The sequence below is a fragment of the Sceloporus occidentalis genome, unplaced genomic scaffold (genome assembly GCF_023333645.1).
Source record: "Sceloporus occidentalis isolate IW3139 unplaced genomic scaffold, rSceOcc1.0.p SCAF_4, whole genome shotgun sequence".
NCBI classification, from domain to species: domain Eukaryota; kingdom Metazoa; phylum Chordata; class Lepidosauria; order Squamata; family Phrynosomatidae; genus Sceloporus; species Sceloporus occidentalis.
This window is the reverse complement of record NW_028316984.1, coordinates 186296844-186316343: the sequence shown is the minus strand read 5'-3', so window position 1 is coordinate 186316343 and position 19500 is coordinate 186296844. Positions and strand designations below refer to the sequence as shown.

Genomic DNA, 19500 nt, shown 5'->3' with positions numbered 1-19500 from the left:
ATCCTCTTCTTTCCGCACCAATTGTATTACATAGGTACAGAATTCCTAGCATGGAGAGCACCATTTTGTGTCATACAGATGTTCAAAATCAGCAGTCTGTTTAAAAGGGGTGAGCGGGGACAATCTTCATTAAAAGCCAGAATTTTACTTATAAACCACACACAGGCCAAGTCCTGGATGGACAAGGGCTAAATCTATCCTGTAGAAATAATGCCATTTGACAACACTTTAAGTGTTGTATCTCTATCCTATGGAATTCTGGGATTTGTAGTTTTATAAGGTCTTTAGCCTTTGCTGCCTTACTGCATTCCTCAGCCTTCACATGCTTCTGGGTGAAGATGAGCAAGCTTATAAAAAAGATGGCATCCCAGAAGGGCCTTCCTTTTATAAACTGGGAGGGAAAAGAGATCCTTGAATAACACACTCAAGTTTTCCTAAGTCAAACATTCTGATAACATGTTAACTATGACAAACCACATCTGATGTGGATTTGCTTAATGGCCTAGCTTAGGTGTAATGCCAACAATATGAGGCCTACAGAATGGCGCTGAACTATAGGTCCTATGCAAAGGAGGCTTAGCAGTTGCTATGGTAGCAGAACAAAGTACTGCCACATAGGGTACTATGTTCTCATGCTCCTCTCTTCACTGAACATTCAAATGCATTTTTATTTCTTCTTCTTTATTGATACAGAGGGGTTGCACAGGGCTCTTTGTAATATATATCACAGACAAAGTAAAAGTTCATAAGCAATTATCATTACAGGTTGAGTTTCCTTTATCTGAAAGGCTTTGGACCAACCATATATTGGATTTCAGAGTTTTTCAGATTTTGGAATATTTGCATATACAGTGGACCCTTTTTTTCCATTAGGGTTTGGTTCCAGGACCAGCACCCCTTGGATACCAAAATCTGTGGATGGTCATTTAGTACACAGTACCATACTAAAATGGTGTCCCTTATATAGAATGGCAAAAATCAAACATTGCTTTTTGGAATATATATACGTATTTTCAAAATGATTGAATCCGTGGATATGGAATCCATGGATACAGAGGGCTGACTGTACATAATGAGATATCTTGGAAATGGGACCCAAGTCTAATTGTGAAATTCATTTATGTTTCATACACACACCTTATAGCCTGAAGCTAATTTTATGTACAGTCCGCCCTCTGTTTTCGCAAGGTATCCATTCCGGACACTTCCACCCTGCGAAAATGGAAACTCGCACATATTCAAGCCCTACAGGCTTGAATGGGGGTGCGTACCCATAAGCAGCTGCAGGCGCATGTCTCCTTTTAATCCCCTCCATTTGCTCCTCTCAAGTAAACAAGGGTCATGGATATGAAGTCCATGCAAATGGTGGAGCAACTGTACAATATTTTTAAAAATTTTGTGCATGAAACAAAAGTTGGGTACACTGAACCATAAGAAAGCAAAGGTGTCATCATCTGAGCCACCCATGACAAAAGTTTTGGATTTTAGAATATTTCAGATTTTGGAATTCAAGATAAGAGAGACTCAACCAGCATCAATTATTATTATTATTATTATTATTATTATTTTACTTATTTATATCCCACCTTTCTCCCAATATAGACTCAAGGCAGCTAACAACATATTTAAAACAATGCAAATTGAAAACCACGCAAAGGCATTAAAAGCATAAATATAAGGTGCAAAAAATCAATGAAACAATTTGTGAAGTTAAAAACATAACATTAAAATTACAATAATGTAGTAAAAGACTATATACAAATGTGAAAGTCAAAACTGTAATAAAATACAACAACCAACCATTCACTCTCCCATAATAATAGAAACTAGAGGTTATCTACTGAAGCTATGGCTACCAGTCAGTATAGGTATGCATCACCACCAGTAGCAAAAGCTATCAGTTGTTAGGGAAAGCAAGATGAAGAATATAGTCATGCTTAGCTTACGTCCTCTTGTTGAGGCACCTATAGGCACCAAGGTTGCAAACCAAGTGAACAAAATATTGGACTAGGCCCTTGGTCATTTTCTGTTCTGATCAAAACTATTTTTAAAGCACTGAAATTACAAAGAACAAATAACACAATAAAACAAGCAATGGTTAGAAAGTTGATTAAAAGTAACTGAGTAGCACCAGGAAGGATTTTGTACGAGTTCCTAAAACTGAACAGAGTAGGCACAAAAGTGTGCTCCTTTGGGGAAAGATGTGCCAAAATGAAAGTGTCAAAAAATATAAAAGCTTTTTCCCTGACCACCATTTACTTGGGCTGCTGCCACACAGCAGAATTAGTGCAATTTGACACCACTTTATTGTTCATGGTTCCAGCCTATGGAATCCTGGGATTTGTAGTTTATTGTGGCACCAGAACTCTCTGACAGAGAAGGCTAAATACCTCACAAAGCTACCAATCCCAGCATTGAACCATGGCAGTTAAAGCTGTGTCAACCTGTATTAATTCTGCAGTGTAGATGCAGCCTCTGTCTCTGACAGCAGAGGTATCCAGGAAAGGGTTTTTAAGAAAAAAATAAATAAATCTTAATGTTCAGGTTGATTAGTGAGATGGTTAAGTGGTCCTTACATTGGCCCCTAAGCTATGGACAAAGTACTAAACATCAGAACTAGCACCAACTAAATTTATAGTCTTATACCCTTTTCCTCCAGAGTTTCTGCCCGGTAACTCAATGGGATTGTCTTCTGCAGCATAAATGCCATTTGAAAACTAAGCCCTGCTGGGCTTCCAGCTGGTCTGTTTTATACTTATTAATTCAGCTTTTTTTAAAAAAAAAATCTCTGTTTTGCATCTTGCTTTCACTGCAAGTCAACAGATAATAGAAATATATATAAATCAATTAGCACTTGCAAATGAGCATGCCTGGGGTATTGTTTTTTTTCTCCTCTAGGAAGGGTGCTAACTCATACCTACAGGAGAGATTGACTTGCTCAAGCCTTCTTACAATATTGTATCACAACAGAGAACTGGACCCAAGATTCTTCTGTCACAAACTAAGCAACAACAATCTCAAAAGGAAGGAGTAAAATGTGAGAAAGTCTGATAAAACATAATTAAGAGTCTTTTAAAAACAATTTGGCAGTATCAGTTATTTCTAACTCATGCATTCCAGGCATTATTCCTTGCCAATTTCCTGCAGGGCTTAATCTAAGAGGGAATCTGCAGTAGGAACATAAGGCCAAACAGCAGACATGCAAATCACAGGAAAGGATTTCACATGTGAGTTACATGGCAAAAATTTGCTCATGTGATGACAATTAGCTATGCAGCCTTAGGGTTGACTCTCAAATGTAGGCATTCTTACATTACACAGGCCTGCAAAACTGATGGTCTTAATTTTTTTTTAATGTATGCTGGTTTTATAAGAATCTGGCATTCTCAATCAAAAAAATCACCTCAGATCTGCTCCACTTGCTTTGACATTTCTATGTTCCAGTATGTGACTGAATGAAATGATCCTGCAAAGAATTCGTGTGCAAAGAGTAAGAAAGGGACTAAAGTCTTCTAACTGACTTTCAAATCACTTTAATTCGCTGATATGAGATGCATAAATCCATTCAAAAGCACTAAAAGAAATTGCACTGGAACATTAGCGTCCAATTCTTAATCAAAGCTGAGTAGAAACTGAATTGATAAAAATATTAAATTTGTGAAAGAACTGTGTGTGTACAACATTTTAATTCTTTTTTAAAATATAGCACCCTAAAATACATTAAAAACAGCCACAATGTTGAAAAAAGGTGCCCTCCCGATTTCATTCCTGTGTTATCAGCCGTATGTAACGCAATATAAAATGGTTAGTTGGGGAGTTTATTTTCAGCCAATGGGCACATTAAGAACCAAAGAAAAGTTGGATCAACCCTACTGTTACTTCTCAGTGTAAAACAAGCATTTGTTACAAGATCCCATAAATGGCATAACTGCAGGAAGAATAGCAGTGAAATAGAAAATGGACCCATCCCTACCCCAAAGCAATGGACCTCCAATCATTCCTATGGACCTAGCCTTGAATGTCACTTGGAAATTTCAACTAGCAGAGAATGTCACTACTAGAACATACACTAATGTAGGAGTGTGTCGAGGCCATGGGATCCATCTACTCTATCCAATTTGTTTCTCAACCCAAGTCAAGGCACATTTTCTTATTTTAAATATCTTTCAAAGCTTGGGACCTGATCCCTTAAAGGACTATCTCCTATCCCTCTTGCTTTAGGATCAATGGCTGCTCTCTTCTTATTACACATAATTGGTGACAACATTTGTAGCAGTTGTCTCAATGGTACCCAATCCGGTATCAGTTATACAGTGGGCCCTTGAGATTTAATAATAATAATAATAATAATAATAATAATAATAATAATAATAGATTTATTTCTAGCCCGCCCAATCACGAAGAATCCGGGCGGGTTACAACAATAAAATACAACAAATTACAATAGAGTTAAAAAATCAAACCCTAGACCTACCACCACCCCCATTCCCAGTACTAAAACAGAATTAAACAGTAATAATATTAAAACATTAAAAACATTAAAAACATTGAACAAACAAAAAATAGGCAGAAACATTGGCGGGGGAAATAGACAGATGAGGGGACAAATATCTCTATATCTGGGGAGGGTAACTAAGTTGGAAAGGCCTGCTGGAAGAGATCCGTCTTGAGTGCTTTCTTAAAAGCTACCAGAGTGGAAATGTGACGGATCACCTCCGGCAGGTCGTTCCATAGTTTAGGAGCAGTAGTAGAGAAGGCTCTCTGGGAGACAGATGTTAGCCTAGATTTTTTGGGCTGTAGTAGATTTCTTCCAGAGGACCTTAGTGTGCGGGACGGACAATAGGGAAGAAGGCATTCCCTCAAGTACTCTGGGCCCAAGCCATGTAGGGCTTTAAAGGTAATCACCAACACCTTGTACTTTGCCCAGAAACTAATAGGCAGCCAGTGCAGGGACTTCAAGACTGGTGTTATATGGTCATTCCTAGAAGTTCCCGTGATCAATCTGGCTGCCATATTTTGTACCAGCTGAAGTTTCCGAACTTGGCAGAAGGGTAGCCCCAAGTAGAGCGCATTACAGAAGTCCAATCGAGAGGTTACCAGTGCATGTACTACTGTTTCCAGGTCCCTCGGCTCCAGGAAGGGGCGCAGTTGGCGTATCAGATGAAGGTGATAGCAGGCGCTCTTGACTGTCGCATCCACCTGAGCTGTCAGTTGGAGCGACGAGTCAAGAAGCACCCCCAAGCTGCGAACCAAATCCTTCAGGGGAAGTGTGACCCCATCCAGAACTGGCTGACACAACTCCATTCCTGGATTCGGGGTTCCTATAGCAAGTACCTCTGTCTTACCTGGATTCAGCTTGAGTCGGTTTTCCCTCATCCAGTCCATTACCGCCCCAAGACAGGCATTCAGAGGAGAGATGCCATCCTTAGTCACTGCTTCAGTCCGAGACATAGAGAAGTATATTTGGGTGTCATCAGCGTACTGATAACACCCCGCCCCATGTCTCCGGATGATCTCTCCCAGCGGCTTCATGTAAATGTTGAATAGCATTGGGGACAGAATCGCACCTTGAGGGACCCCCGATTCGAGCTCCCTCTTGGCCAAACAGCTATCCCCAAGCGACACCATCTGGAACCTACCCAAGAGGTAGGATCAGAACCACTGCAATGCAGTGCCTCCAATACCCAACTCTCTCAGGCATTCCAGAAGGATACCGTGGTCAGTGGTATCAAAGGCCGCTGAGATATCCAAGAGCACCATGGTTCCAGGGCCCCCATGAATAGCAAAATCTGTGAATGCTGCAGTCCCATTAGATACAACGGCATAATAAAATGGTGTCCATTATATAAAATGGCAAAATCAAGAATTACTTTTATATAGTAATTCTTGGGGAATATTTTCAAGCCATGGATGCTTGAATCCATGGATAAAAAAAATCCATGGATATGGAGGACTGACTGTAGGACCCAACCACAATTTTTGAGCCTGATATATTAAGTACACAAATCACATATCTCATACCTTGTCACACAGCCACTTTCATCACAGTCTGATGGCTACTTTCCCAGGATATACTACTATACTGTGTACTGAATCTGCCATGCACAAAAGCATATTTTGACATTGTCAGACTTGATGGAAAAAGCAAGGAAATCAGGACAGAAACAAACAATATTGTGGATGTGTCATGATTTGGTGTTAACTACATTAAAAAGCAGAGGAGAGCCTAATAGACATAAAAATCAGTTTCCACAAATACCTCCCCCAAACAACATGTTTCTACCTCTTATGGTAGGAAAAATGTGTTAAATTGTGTTTTGACCAGTGTGTGGTCAACTGAGGAGATGAGATTTTAGTGTCCTGAATATTTCATTATATTGTCCTGAAGACTAGAAGGTGCAGAATAAAGCGTACAGAATGGTAAAAACCCTACAGTGGAACAAATAGGAGAAACAAAGAATTTTCATAAGCAATACAAGCTGCAGGTTAATTTTAGGATTAGCACAGAATGCACACAGCCCTGGAAGGATTTACTTGATTGTTTCCTCTCATGACCTTTTTATATGAGACACTAAAATAAGGATGGATCCACAGCTCATTAGTGGACATATACATTTTGATAGTGGAACACACTCCTTCCTCATAATGTAGTGGAGTCTCCTTCCTTGGAGGTCTTTAAGCAGAGGCTGGATGGCCATCTCTTGGGGATGCATGGGTTGTGATTTCCTGGGTTGGACTGGATGGCCCTTGTGATCTCTTCCAACTCTACGATTCTATGATTCTACATTGCAAAGGCTCCATTGTAATTCCCAATTCCAGCATCTTTAATTAAAGGATCTCAAGAAAGAAGGCTTAGAGAGCCACTGAAAGTGAAATAATACAATGTTGAACCATATAAAGGTCTATAGCTGCATCCACACTGCAGAAATTATTATTATTATTATTATTATTATTATTATTATTATTACTATTATTATCCACCTTCCTCCTTGTATGGCAACTAAACAGGGGCTAAATAGACTGGTTTGATACCGCTTTAACTGCCATGGCTCAATGCTCTGGTGCCACAACAAACTACATTTTCCAGAATTCCATAGCACTGAGCCACGGTAGTTAAAGTAGTGTCAAACTGGATTATTTCTGCAATGTGGATGCAGCCTCTAATTGTATAAAGTATGGATATTCCTTGCCTAAGAAAACCCTATGAAATTCATGGAGTTGTCATTAGTCACCAGGCAACTAGAAGGCACATTTACATGGACATGCCCCAATTCAGTATGCATGCAGCTTCATACCCTTATGGTTGTTTTTTTTAATCTACATGTTAAATTGACAATTTTATTAGACTACAGCTTTATGGTTGAAGTGGGGAGCACAAAAAGTATTGCCAGACAACCAGTCAAGCTGTTTAACACCACACTGCCATCTTACTCTGTATCCATAATATTGACTCTGAAGTCAGCTCCCAGTCTTTTCCTCTTTTTTTTTCTATTAAAGAGGGGAACTAGTTATTAAAAGGTTGTACTATGTGGAACTTTTCCCACCTTTCCCCTAGCACTAAAACGTATTGCTTGCCAAGCTCAAAGACATAAAACACTGCCTTTGTCCAGATTATGTGTGGGTGGGCAACATACAAGCTTCCTTGCTCCTTTCCTCCACTTCTCCCAAGGCACTTCAATGGAGAAAACTGTTATTTCGGCTCCTGGCTCCTGCCAAACAACTATTATATAACCGTGCTTAGTTAAGGGGTGGATTTTTGGCACCAGTAAAGAAAGTCTTAAGGTAAGGACATTCCACACTCCTGGTGTGACAGCCACTAAATTTTAGATATGGGAAAACCTGTCTCTTCCACTTCCTCCTATATCCATATATTTCTGAAATCCAAATTCTTTCCATCCTGAATATTAAGAAATTTCAAAATTTGATAAATTACACACACACACACACATACACACACACACACACACAACCTAAAAGGAAATTCTTCTCTATGGGAACTGGCCAAATTTAATCGGTATAGTGATTCATAGCATGGAAAGGCTCACATTGGACTTGTCTGATGTAAAAGTGTTAGAGATTAAGAGTTTATCAGAGAGAGAAAAATAAGTGGCAACCATAATTAAGTCTTCATATGGTTGAAAACACAGGGATTAAATTTCAGTGTAATTAGTGTGTTTATCATGCTTAGCAATGGCTCATTCATACCACCTTCTGTTGAATGGAAGAAAGAAAAAAAAATCTATCTCTAGTTGAAAAAATAGAAAATGGAACCTGGCTGCTTTGGCTGAGCAGAATTAAACTACTCCAATTTGATTTTAATTATTTTAAGTCCTTGCTAATTGAATTCAATTAATTTTAAATCCTTATTAATTCTTAATAAGTATTAATTTTAATCCCCCACCCACCAACTTTCCGACGTCTGTGACCGCACATGGAAAATACTACCTTTTTCCCTAGCAGAAGAAAGCAACATTCAAGCAAATCTCTAGACCAATCAACACATGAAAATCATTACAGTGCTTTTGGTTGCCAGTCAGTCTCTAAGAGGCAAGGAGGAAACTTTACACCTTCCACTCAATGTGCCAGTTTTGCCAGGTATAATGGATTCATTATTTCTATAAATGTAATGGTAGGTGTGACTTGTACCAACATGATGGAAAAATGTCAAATGTTTTCTCTCTCTCTCTCTCTCTCTCTCACACACACACACACACACACAGAAATGATTCACTCATTTTTTTGTCCCAAGGAAATGCGTATCGCCGCACTTATGCATATTGGAGTTGTTGTTCTCATTACGTTTTGGATTCGCGAATCTAGTCATTTTAACCCTTGTGTTATTCACACATGCCATCGTCCCGGGTTAAAATCAAGCCACCTCCCTTCCTTTAATGAGACAGAGCAATCTGAATCGATTTAGAAGCGTATTCACACTGTCGACGATGCGGATAGATGCAGATCTTTCAGGAAAATTCAGGGGGAAAAACGGTATCAAATATCTCAGGTCAAGTGGCTTTTTTTACCAGCCCCCCCCCCCCCACACACACACACAAGTGCATCGGGTTTATTAGGGACATGTGTGAACAACAAGGATTCAACCCGAAGAGAGAGAGACGGCTTGGTGGGTTGTTTTTCCCATACCACCATGCTAACTGCAAAGAGAAGAGTGCAATGATGAAGTTTACTATGCCACAAAATTTGGACACTTCAGGAAAATGGAACAAAGTAACACCAAATATGGGTACTATGAAAGCTCAGTTTGTGACATAATTATGATTGTTCTCATGTGGAAAACTATTTCAAATTGAACTTATGTCTAGTTGCAGTCAAGTGGGAGGGAGGGAAAATCCCACAATTCAAGAAGGATATTGCCAAGCTGGAACTGAACTGGGGAAAGATTTGTAACCATACATTATGAGGAGCAGCTTAGGGAGCTGGATGTGCTTAGCCTGGAGAAGAGAAGGTTAAGAGGTGGCATGATAGCCATGCTTAAATATGTGAAAGGATATCAAATGGAGGATAGAGCTAACTTGTTTTCTACTGCTCCAGAGTCTAGGAAACGGAGCAATGAATTCAAGCTACAGGAAAAGAGATTCCACCTAAACATTAGGAAGAACATCCTGATGATAAGAGCTGGTCAACAGTGGAATATCCATCCCAGAAGAATGGTGCAGTCTCTTTTTGAGGAGGTTTTTAAACAAAAATTGAATGGCCATTTATCAGGAGTGCTTTGACTGTGTGTTCCTGCGTGTCAGGGGGTTGGACTGGATGGCCCTTGTGGTCTCTTCCAACTCTACAAAAAGATTAGCACCTAGTTGTGTGAACTCTTACATATACTAGGCAGAGACAGGAGGCAAATTAAATGTATATTGGAGTGTGCACAGATATACCTTGATGCATTATTTTCAAACAAATGTTCATTCCAATGTGCATACCATTCCACAGCTTTGCACAGTAAGCACACATAAGTTGACTCACCATGACAACATTTATCAGCCTACATTGCTTTGGAAGGTAGTGAAGCCAAGAATCTTTCATATTCAGAAAAGCAGGACTATTTGAAACATTTCATGGGGCTTTCCAAGGGCAACTACCACAGGTCCAGGGGGCTAATATTTAACTCAACACATGTGTAAATTTTACACATACAAAAATTTGGGAAGAGGGATTGGGGCCCCCAAAACTCAAGTCCCTTTGAGCTACTCTTGTGCCCCCCTGGGGTTGCCACCTCACCATTTCAGAACAATCAATTGTTTTCTTTTCTTAGAATAACCACTTTTACTGCCAGTTTCTTTGATCAAAATTCTGTCTTCCCACCCACCCATGCTCCTTCCACAAGCAAGACTCCATTACTGACAAAATGTTATAAAATAGATGTCATTCTCTTCATTTGTTCTTTTTCAAGTTAATGCCCTATACATGCCTAACAAATTGGAAGAAGGAATACAACACATCTTCTCAGAAGCTACGCCACAAGCCAGGATAATCAAGACCCACTATCATGGCTGAAGGAGAGGCAGGATCAGATCCAAGTGCTAAGCAATAACTCAAATGAGATGCTGCTTCAAGAATACTTCACTAAGCATCCCTAATCTTTCCATGTTTCTTTACCTTCAACCTAATGGTTATTTCACTGAACAAATTGTTACTTAAGACTAGGATATATGGTACCAAGAATAGCCAAATGGTGGCTGCTTTTAGATGTACACATTGCCTGCATTTGGTGCATGAAATCCTAGGTGAAAAGCCAATATGTACATGAACTGAATATACCTGCAGGCAACCTTTTCGCTGCCATTTCAGTCCTCCTTTCATACATAGAAGTGAAAAGTGATAGATTATAGATGAGGCTACAACTCACTTAGTTTATATGTGAACAGCACTCCTAATGAAATATTAGGAAGAATATGCTCACAGTAAGAGGGGCTTGACAGTGGAATATGCTGCCTCAGAGTTTAGTGTAGTCTCCTTCTTTGGAGATTGTTAAATAGGGGCTGGATATGACATTCTGTCAGGAGTGCTTTGATTGTGTCCTTCTGCACAGCAGTAGGTTGGACTGGATTGCCTTTGTGGTCTTGTCCAACTCTATGGTTCTATTAAGGTGTCCATAGGTAAAGCTAAAGGTTTCCCTTGACATGACTGTTTAGTCATAACCAGCTGTAGGAAGTGGTGCTCATTTCTGTTACTAAGTCAAAGAGCCAGCGTTGTTTGAAGATGACTCTGGTGGTCATGTGTCCAGCATGACTACACTGAACATTGTTACTTTCTCACCGAAGTGGCACCTGTTTATCTACTTGCACTTTTACATGCTTTTGAACTGTTAGGTTGGCAGAAGTCAGGACTAGTGGCAGGATCTCACCCCATCATGCAGCACTTGGGCCTCGAACTGCCAACCTTCTGACTTCAGAATTGGCATTTTAACCACTAAGCCACCACCCAAGCTTCAAAACAAGCTGGTGAATCCTTTTTGGGTGTACCTTCAGTTAACATCAACCTGGATTTGCAAAAGCAGGGTGCATGAAATGGTTTCAGGAGGGGGAACCATTCTCTTCAAGCCTTGCCCCCCCCCCAACCTGCAGCCCTTCAAATGGGGGCTGTATTCACCTGACAGGATTTCTGAGCTGGGAACACATAATGCAAGCTAAGGATGGATAATTCTTTCCCACAGGAGAAGAAATATCTAAATGTCACTAATAGCACACTGGAGACACACAATTATTTCACTAGAATTCATATACAGTGGTTGCATACTCCTACACTTAAAATATATAATTCAATATGGCCACAATTATTTTGTTTCCTCTAACATTGTTAGAAGTTTCTTCAGATTTTAAAACTGTTTCAGTTTCTCTTTCTTCAATATGCAGGTTATTTCATGTGTGGGAGTGAAAAGCCATAGATTATAGCTCAAGCTACAACTCACTTAGGTTCTATGTGAAGAGCTCTTGAAAAGACCTGGAAAAAACATCATATACCCAAAGGAGAACACATCAATTGTATTTTCACAAATGAAAGGCTGCACTCAGGAACCAGAGAAAGAAGCCACAAGTGTTTTATGTACAATTCTCTATACTGTGCAGTCTTGCTTTGCCCATCACCCATTTCCCATGCAGCACTTCGGGCTTTTATATCTCCCAGTGCAATGTCTCCTCAGATGTAAGTCCCAATGAATTCAGTTGGACTTACTCCCAGGTTACTGTGTTGTTGTTGTTGTTGTTGTTGTTGTTGTTGTGTGCCTTCAAGTTGTTTCCAACTCAAACCACTATGCCACGCTGGTTCCTACAGGTTACTGTATACAAGATTCCAATAGTTTTTTCTTACTGAAAATGTAATGTACCAACGGAGTCTTGCTTGCAAGACAGTGGTCAAATTTCAATTCTCTGCTAACCTTTTGACTTCACATCATTCTACATAGTAAATTAGCACAAAGAGTGCAAAATTCAACATTTAATTTTAAAAAAGGGAACAATGCTGTTTTAACTTTTGGAAAGATAAGAAGTAGGGAAGAACAAAATGACCAGACTCCACAACATGCTAATTTGGCAGCAACAAGAAAATCGCCAGCAATAAGTGGTCCTTTATCCCCACAGATTTAGCCACTAGACTTGTTCCATGAACCCCATCGTTTATCTTCCACTGCTAACATTTCTCCCATTCCCTTCAATCTTAGAGTAAGAGCCGTTTCATACTGGAATATGAACGGCTGTAGACTTTCCATAGTTGGAAGTTTTTAAAAAGAGGTTGCAGAATGTTTCCAGAGGAGGGTGACCAAAATGGTGAAAGGTATGGAAACCATGCCATATGGGAGCTGGATATGTTTAGTCTGGAGAAGAGAAGGTTAAGAGATTATAGGATAGCCCTGTTTAAATACTTTAAGGGGTGTCATATTGAAGATGGAGCAAGCTTGTTTTCTTTGCTCCAGAGACTAGGACACAGAGCAGTGGATTCAAACTACAGAAAGAGGGATTCCATCTCAACTTTAGAGACAGCGAGAGCTGTTTCACAGTGGAACACACTCCCTTGGAGAGTAGTGGAGCCTCCTTCTTTGGAGGTTTTTAAACAGAGGTTTTTAAGCACCATCAATATGTCCTTGCCAGTACTTGACTCTATATGAGTTGTAACATTTTATGTAAGTGCTACATGCTGTATTATATGTGTTAAATCTTTGAAGGCATGAAAACAACTCTTATTTCTGGATGAAAGACACTTACTGAGAAAGGCATTCTCTTGGCTCTTGTTACTTTCCATCCAGTGCAAATAGTTGCAACATCAAGGAATCACATTTTCTATTAATTTTATTTTTTTTAAAAAACATGCACCGATAGGTCGCACCACAAGCCCAAAGGCAGCACTGGGGGGGGGGGGGGGATGGTGGATCTACCAAAAAATGAGGAGGGATGTTAAACACCTCTCTGCCATTAGTCCCTCCCCTCCAGAATAATGTGGTTCAGATCTGTCGTTCCCACTTGTTGAACACGCTGCAGAATTGTTGTTGTTTTTTTCAAAAACAAAGGCCCCATTCCCACTGGGCAAAAAAAGCCACTTATTTCGCTTCAATTCTGACTCAGATTCTGACTCGAATCTGACCCATCGTTCCCATTAAAAACTAGTGCAAACAGACCCAGGTTTTTTTACCCCTGTTTTTGTTCCCATTGGTATTTTCCCTGTGGTAATTTGAAGCGGTTTATTTTGCTCCCCGTTCCCATTGCCCTTCCAGAACCTCTTTTTTTTAAAGCAGCTGTCAATCAAGTGCTTAAGTGCTTGACGTCACAGCCAATCAGGCACTGAGGCGCTTTTCCCCTCCGGGAAAGGGAAAAGGGAGCCTCTATTCACCCCAAATCCCTTTGGGTCCCAGACTATTTTGTGTCTTCCCATAGTTCCTCTGGGAAAGAGAGAAGAGGAGCCTCTCTTTGCCCCCAATCCCTTGGCATCCAGCCTCTTCTGTGTCTCCCCAGACTCCCTCTGGGAAAGAGAGAAGGAGCCTCTATTCCCCTTAAATCCCTTGGCGTCCAGGCTCTTCTGTATCTTCCCATAGTTCCTCTGGGAAAGAGAGAAGGTGCCTCTATTCCCCCCAAGTCCCTTTGCCTCCCCCATTGCTCCCTGGGCTATCTGGGGGCAATCATGCAGGCATGTACTGCAAAGCCCATCTGCTGCTCAGGCGCTCAGGCAGAGGCAAAAAAAGAAAATAATAATAATAATAATAGTTAAAAATGGTGTTCAATGGCTCTCCTCACACATTGGTCTATGAATGTGGAGCAGGGGGGAGGTTGCAGGGGAAGTAATGTGTTTACTGCGTTTGGAGCTCAATGTAGCACGATCGCCTTATCCTGCTTCCCAATCCACCGGGGGAAAGACTACGCGAACGGAAGAAAATGGTGCCTGCGATGCAGGAAAGAGAACAAAGAGGGTGACACCCCCAGGCCAGCCCCTTGAGCACTGCTCCTCCCATCCCGATGTTCCCAAATCAGACACCCTTTCATTCCCATTCATTTGCCCCGAATCAGACTCAGGAGGCACAGGAAAATTCGCTAAAAAGCCTCTATTTTTTTAAACCGGTTTATCAACATAAAATTCAGATTTTTCAAGATAATTTGATTCAGATTCAAATCCCAATGGGAACAATATCGGAGCAATGCGGGTCGAATGCGCACTCAAATAGAAATGATGTACCCATGATTCGTGTCCTGATCCGCATTATAGGCCAGTGGGAATGGGGCCAAAAACGCCAAAAAAGTAGTGTCAGAAAAAAGCAGTTTTTTTGTATTTGCATCGCTTTATCGCGATTGAAACCGATCACACCAGGATCAGAACCAGTTTCAAATGGGAATGACGGTCATATAAACCAATCGGAAGTTCGCTTTATATCATAGTGGGAATGAGCATTTAGATTAGTATAAATTTCTTGTTGCTGTGAGCCTTCAAGTCATTTCCAATTCATGGTGACCCTAAGACGCCATGGGGTTTTTTAGCAAGATTTGTTCAGAGGAGGTTTGCCATTGCTTCCTCCTGAGGCTGAAAGCATGTGACTTGGCCAGAGTCATCCAGTGGGTTGCAGGGCAGATTTGGGAATCGACTCCTGGTACTTAGAGACAAACTGGTATTTCGTGTTTTTGTGAGCGTGGCTGTTGGATTACTTTCTGGAGACCAGAGTTCAATTCTTGCTCAGCCATGGAAATCCATTGGATGATCTTGGGCAAGTCACACACTCTCAGCTTCAGGGGAAGGCATGGACAAATCTCCTTGTAACAAATCTTGCCAAGAAAGCCCCATGATAGAGTCACCTTAGGGCCACCATAAATTGGAAATAACTTGAAGTAACACAACAGAGAGAGAGAGAGAGAGAGTTTTATGAAGCACCAGCATGCTTTGACAGTGAAGGCTCAAGACCTTGGAAAACTACAAATCCCAGGATTCCAATGGTGTAAATGTAGCCTTGGATCCTGCTAACCCCCCACACATGTAAAAGGACCCAAATTGTTGAAGTTTTCTGTCTCGCTACAGGCATGAGCCAGAACAGAATGACCAGACATCCTCCTTTTCCAGGACATAGCCTACATTTCAACCTTCGGTCTGGGAAGAATTTCAGGATGTCCTTCATTTTGAACATGACTAAGAAGCATGGATTTACATTTATAGGTGTGTTTTTAGCTTTTCTGAGCCTTTTCAGAGCTTCTTCTTTTGCACCCATGTCCCTTTTTGCAAGAGCCAGGCTGGAGTTGTGGTCTGAGTGGAGACCAGGGTTTGAATTCATGCTCAGCCCTGGAAACTCACTGGGTGACCTTGGGCAAGTCACAATCTCTCAGGGTGACCAGATGTGCTAAATGCAAAGAAGGATAAGGCACTGCAAAATGTGGGACATTCAAGAAAAATATAGGACATTACCATTTTTTTTTTAAAAAACCTCATATGAATATTAAATTAATGCTTCTGAGTCATGCTCAAAATGGAGGACTTTTTGGAATTTGTCCTGGATGGAAGCTTGAAATGTAGGACAGGTCCTGGAAAAAGAGGAGATCTCTTACCCTCCACTCTCAGCCTCAGAAGGTGGCCATGGCAAAGACCCCCCTGAAGAAAAGGGCCAAGAGAACCCTCTGAAATGGTCTTAGGGTCACTAAGAGACTTGAAGACACACCACACACCTTTTGCTCCAAAAGCTGTGATATGTTTGCCTTGTTGTTGTTGTGTGCCTTCAAGTCATTCCCAACTTATGGTGACTCTTTCATGGAATTTCCTTGGCAAGATCTGTTCAGAGGGGAGGTTTGCTGTTGCCTTCCTCTGAGGCTGAGAGAGAAAGTGTCTCGCCCAATGTCACCCAATGAGTTTTCATGGCCGAGTGGGGGATTAGGAACCCTGCTCTCCCGAGGCTGAGAGAGCGTGACTCGCCCAAGGTTACCAGGCACAAACCACACATCCTTTTGCTCTAATCTTTCTTTTCAACCCCTTCCACTCAACCTTCGCCTTCTTGCTCCCAGTTCCCTCCCCCCCCCACACACACACACCAGTCTAACAGCTTCCCCTTTCCCTGGGTTCCCACAGCCCCCCATTTTGCCCTCCTGTCCACCAGTTGTTGTAGTTGTGTGCCTTCAAGTCATGACTGACTTATGGTGACCCTAAGGCAAACCTATCATGGGGTTTTCTTGGCAAGATTTGTTCAGAGGAGGCTCGCCATTGCCATCTGAAAGAGTGTGACTTGCACAAGGTAACCCAGTGGGTTTCCATGGCTGAGCTGGGATTCGAACCCTGGTCTCCAAAGTCCTAGTCCAACACTCAAACCACAACACCCAGATCCTTCTTTCCTTATTTCTCCCTCCCCAGACCCTTCTCTCCTCATTCCAGGTTCCCTCAGAAGATGCACAGATAAGGAAACGTGGGAGTTGCTGCCTATTTCCCTCAGCTTTGGGAAGGATTGGCCAGACATCCTCCTTTCCCAGGACCTGTCTTCCTTTCCTTCCCCCCCCCCCCCACCCCTTCTATCCAGGAAGCATTCCAAAATGTCCTCCTTTTTGAGCATGACGAAGAAGCATGAATTTACATTTATAGGAGTCTTTTGAGCCTTTATTTGGTCATGTCCTATATTTTTTTGCATGTCTTGCATTTTGCAGTGCCTTGTCCTCCTTTGCGGTGAAGACCTCTGGTCACTCTGGCTTTGGGGGAACTCTGAGCTCCTTCTTAGGCTCAGTCTACACTGCAGAAATAATCCAGTTTGACACTGCTTCAAACTGCCAGAGCACCATGCTATGGAAACTTGGGACTTGTAGTTTTCTGAGAAACATTTAGCCTTCTTTGTCAGAGAGCTCTGGTGCCACAACAAACTACAAATCCCAGGATTCCATTGCATTGAGTCAGAAAAGGCTGCAGCCACATGGCAGAAATAATCCAGTTTGACACCACTGGAACTGCCATGGTTCCATATTATAGAATCCTGGAAACGGTAGTTTTCTGACACACATTTAGCCCCCTTCTCTGTCAGAAAGCTCTAGTGCTACCAGAAACTACAAATCCCAGGATTCCATAGCTTTGAGTAAAAAAAAAAGGGCTGCATCCACACTGCAGAAATAATCGTGTTTGACACCACTTTAACTGCCATGGCTCAATGCTATGAGATCCTGGGATTTGTAGTTTGTAGTGATATGAGAGCAAATCGGATTATTTCTGCGGTGTGGTTACAACCAAAGTGGTATCAAACTGGATCATTCCTGAAGTGTGACTGCAGCCAACGTGGTATCAAACTGGGTCATTTCTACAGTGTGGTTGCAACCATAAAACTAGATCTCTTCTTCAGTATGACTGCAAACAAAAAGTGTTATGAAACAGGATCATTTCCACAGGGTGGCTGCAGCCAAAATGGTATCAGGGTGGATCATTTCTACAGTGTGGCTGCAACCAAAATAGTATCAAACTGGATCATTTCTACAGTGTGGCTGTAACCATAAAACCGGATCTCTTCTACAGTGTGGCTGCAACCAAAGTAGTATCAGTTTGGATTATTTCTACAGTATGGCTGCAACCGAAATCGTATCAAACTGGATCATGTCTACAGTGTGGCTGCAACCTAAAAATGGTATCAAATAGGATCGTCTCCACACTGTGGCTGCAATCAAAAAGTGCTAACAGGGTGGATCATTTCTGCAGTGTGGCTGCAACCAAAAAGTGGTATCAAACTGGATCATTCCTATAGTGAGGCTGCAACCAAAGTAGTATCAATCTGGATCATTTCTGAGGAAGTAGACCGAAGTCTACAAAAGCTCATGCTGCCAACTTCTTTCTTTCAGTTAGCCTCAAAGGTGCGACAAGATCTCTCTATGTACTGATTCTACAGACTAAAATGGCTGTATCTTTGAATTCAATCATTTCTACAGTGTGGCTGCAACTAAAAAGTGGCATCAGACTAGATCATTCCTACAGTGTGGCTGCAACAAAGTAGTATCGACTGGATCATTTCTACAGTGTGGCTGCACGCAAAAGTGATATAAAACTGGATCATTTCCACAATGTGGCTGCAACCAAAGTGCTATCAAATTTGATTATTTCTACATTGTGGCTGCAACCAAAAAGTGCTATCAAACTAGATCATTCCTACAGTGTGGCTGCAACCCAAAAGTGCTATCAAACTAGATCATTCCTACAGTGTGGTTGCAACCCAAAAGTGCTATCAAACTAGATCATTCCTACAGTGTGGCTGCAACCCAAAAGTGCTATCAAACTAGATCATTCCTACAGTGTGGCTGCAACCCAAAAGTGCTATCAAACTAGATCATTCCTACAGTGTGGTTGCAACCAAAAAGTGGTATCAAACTGGATCAATCCAACAGTGTGGCTGCAACCCAAAAGTGCTATCAGGGTGGATCATTTCTGCAGCCTTAGCGGGGATAGGGGGAGAGTTTTACCTGCAAAAGCCCGGCGCGATTCTCCTCCGTGCTCCCAGAAGAAGAAGGAGGAGGAGGAGGAGGAGGAAGAGAAGAAGGAGAAGGAGAAGGGCTCGAGGCGGAGATCCGATCCGGCGCTGAGCCTCGGTGCTCCCATGCAGCGAAAGGAAAGCCTCAGCAGAAGCAGCAGAAGCAGCAGCTGGAGATCAGCCTCATCCCTGGGCAAAGGCTGGCACTCCCCTTGGCATCAGGCTCTCCCTCCTGGGCACTGGCATGCAAAGCGACTTCCAGGAAAGAGAGGAAGAGGAGGAGGAGGAAGAAGAAGAAGAAGTAGAGGAGGAGGAGGAGGAGAACATGGCAAACCCCTCCCTGCCTCCTTCTCTCCCTCCCTTTGGGACCCTTCTGGGGTGTGTGTGTGTGTGTGTGTGTGTGTGATGTGCTTTCTTAAGTCGTTTCCCACTTATGCAAATAGGGTTTTCTTGGCAAGATTGCTTTACAGGGGAGGTTTTGCCCTTACCTTTCCCCTGAGGCTGAGAGAGTGTCACCCTTTGAGTTTCCATGGCCAAACAAGGAATCGAAGCCTGGGTCTCCAGAGCAGTACTCAAGTGCTCAGACCACTACCCTGAGGTTTTCT

General features: G+C 41.8%; 1 protein-coding gene across 2 annotated transcripts in view; it reads right to left on the bottom strand.

The window, feature by feature from the left end:
- The window catches only part of LBHD2 (LBH domain containing 2), a 95418-nt gene extending 76248 nt beyond the window's left edge, over positions 1–19170 (bottom strand). The window contains exon 1 of one of the 2 annotated variants that reach the window (XM_089522593.1): positions 18888–19170. The gene's annotated coding sequence lies outside the window, so the exon portion shown is untranslated. The remainder of the gene's footprint in view (positions 1–18887) is intronic. The other variant, XM_089522594.1, reaches the window with a different exon arrangement.
- Positions 19171–19500: the final 330 nt, after the last annotated feature.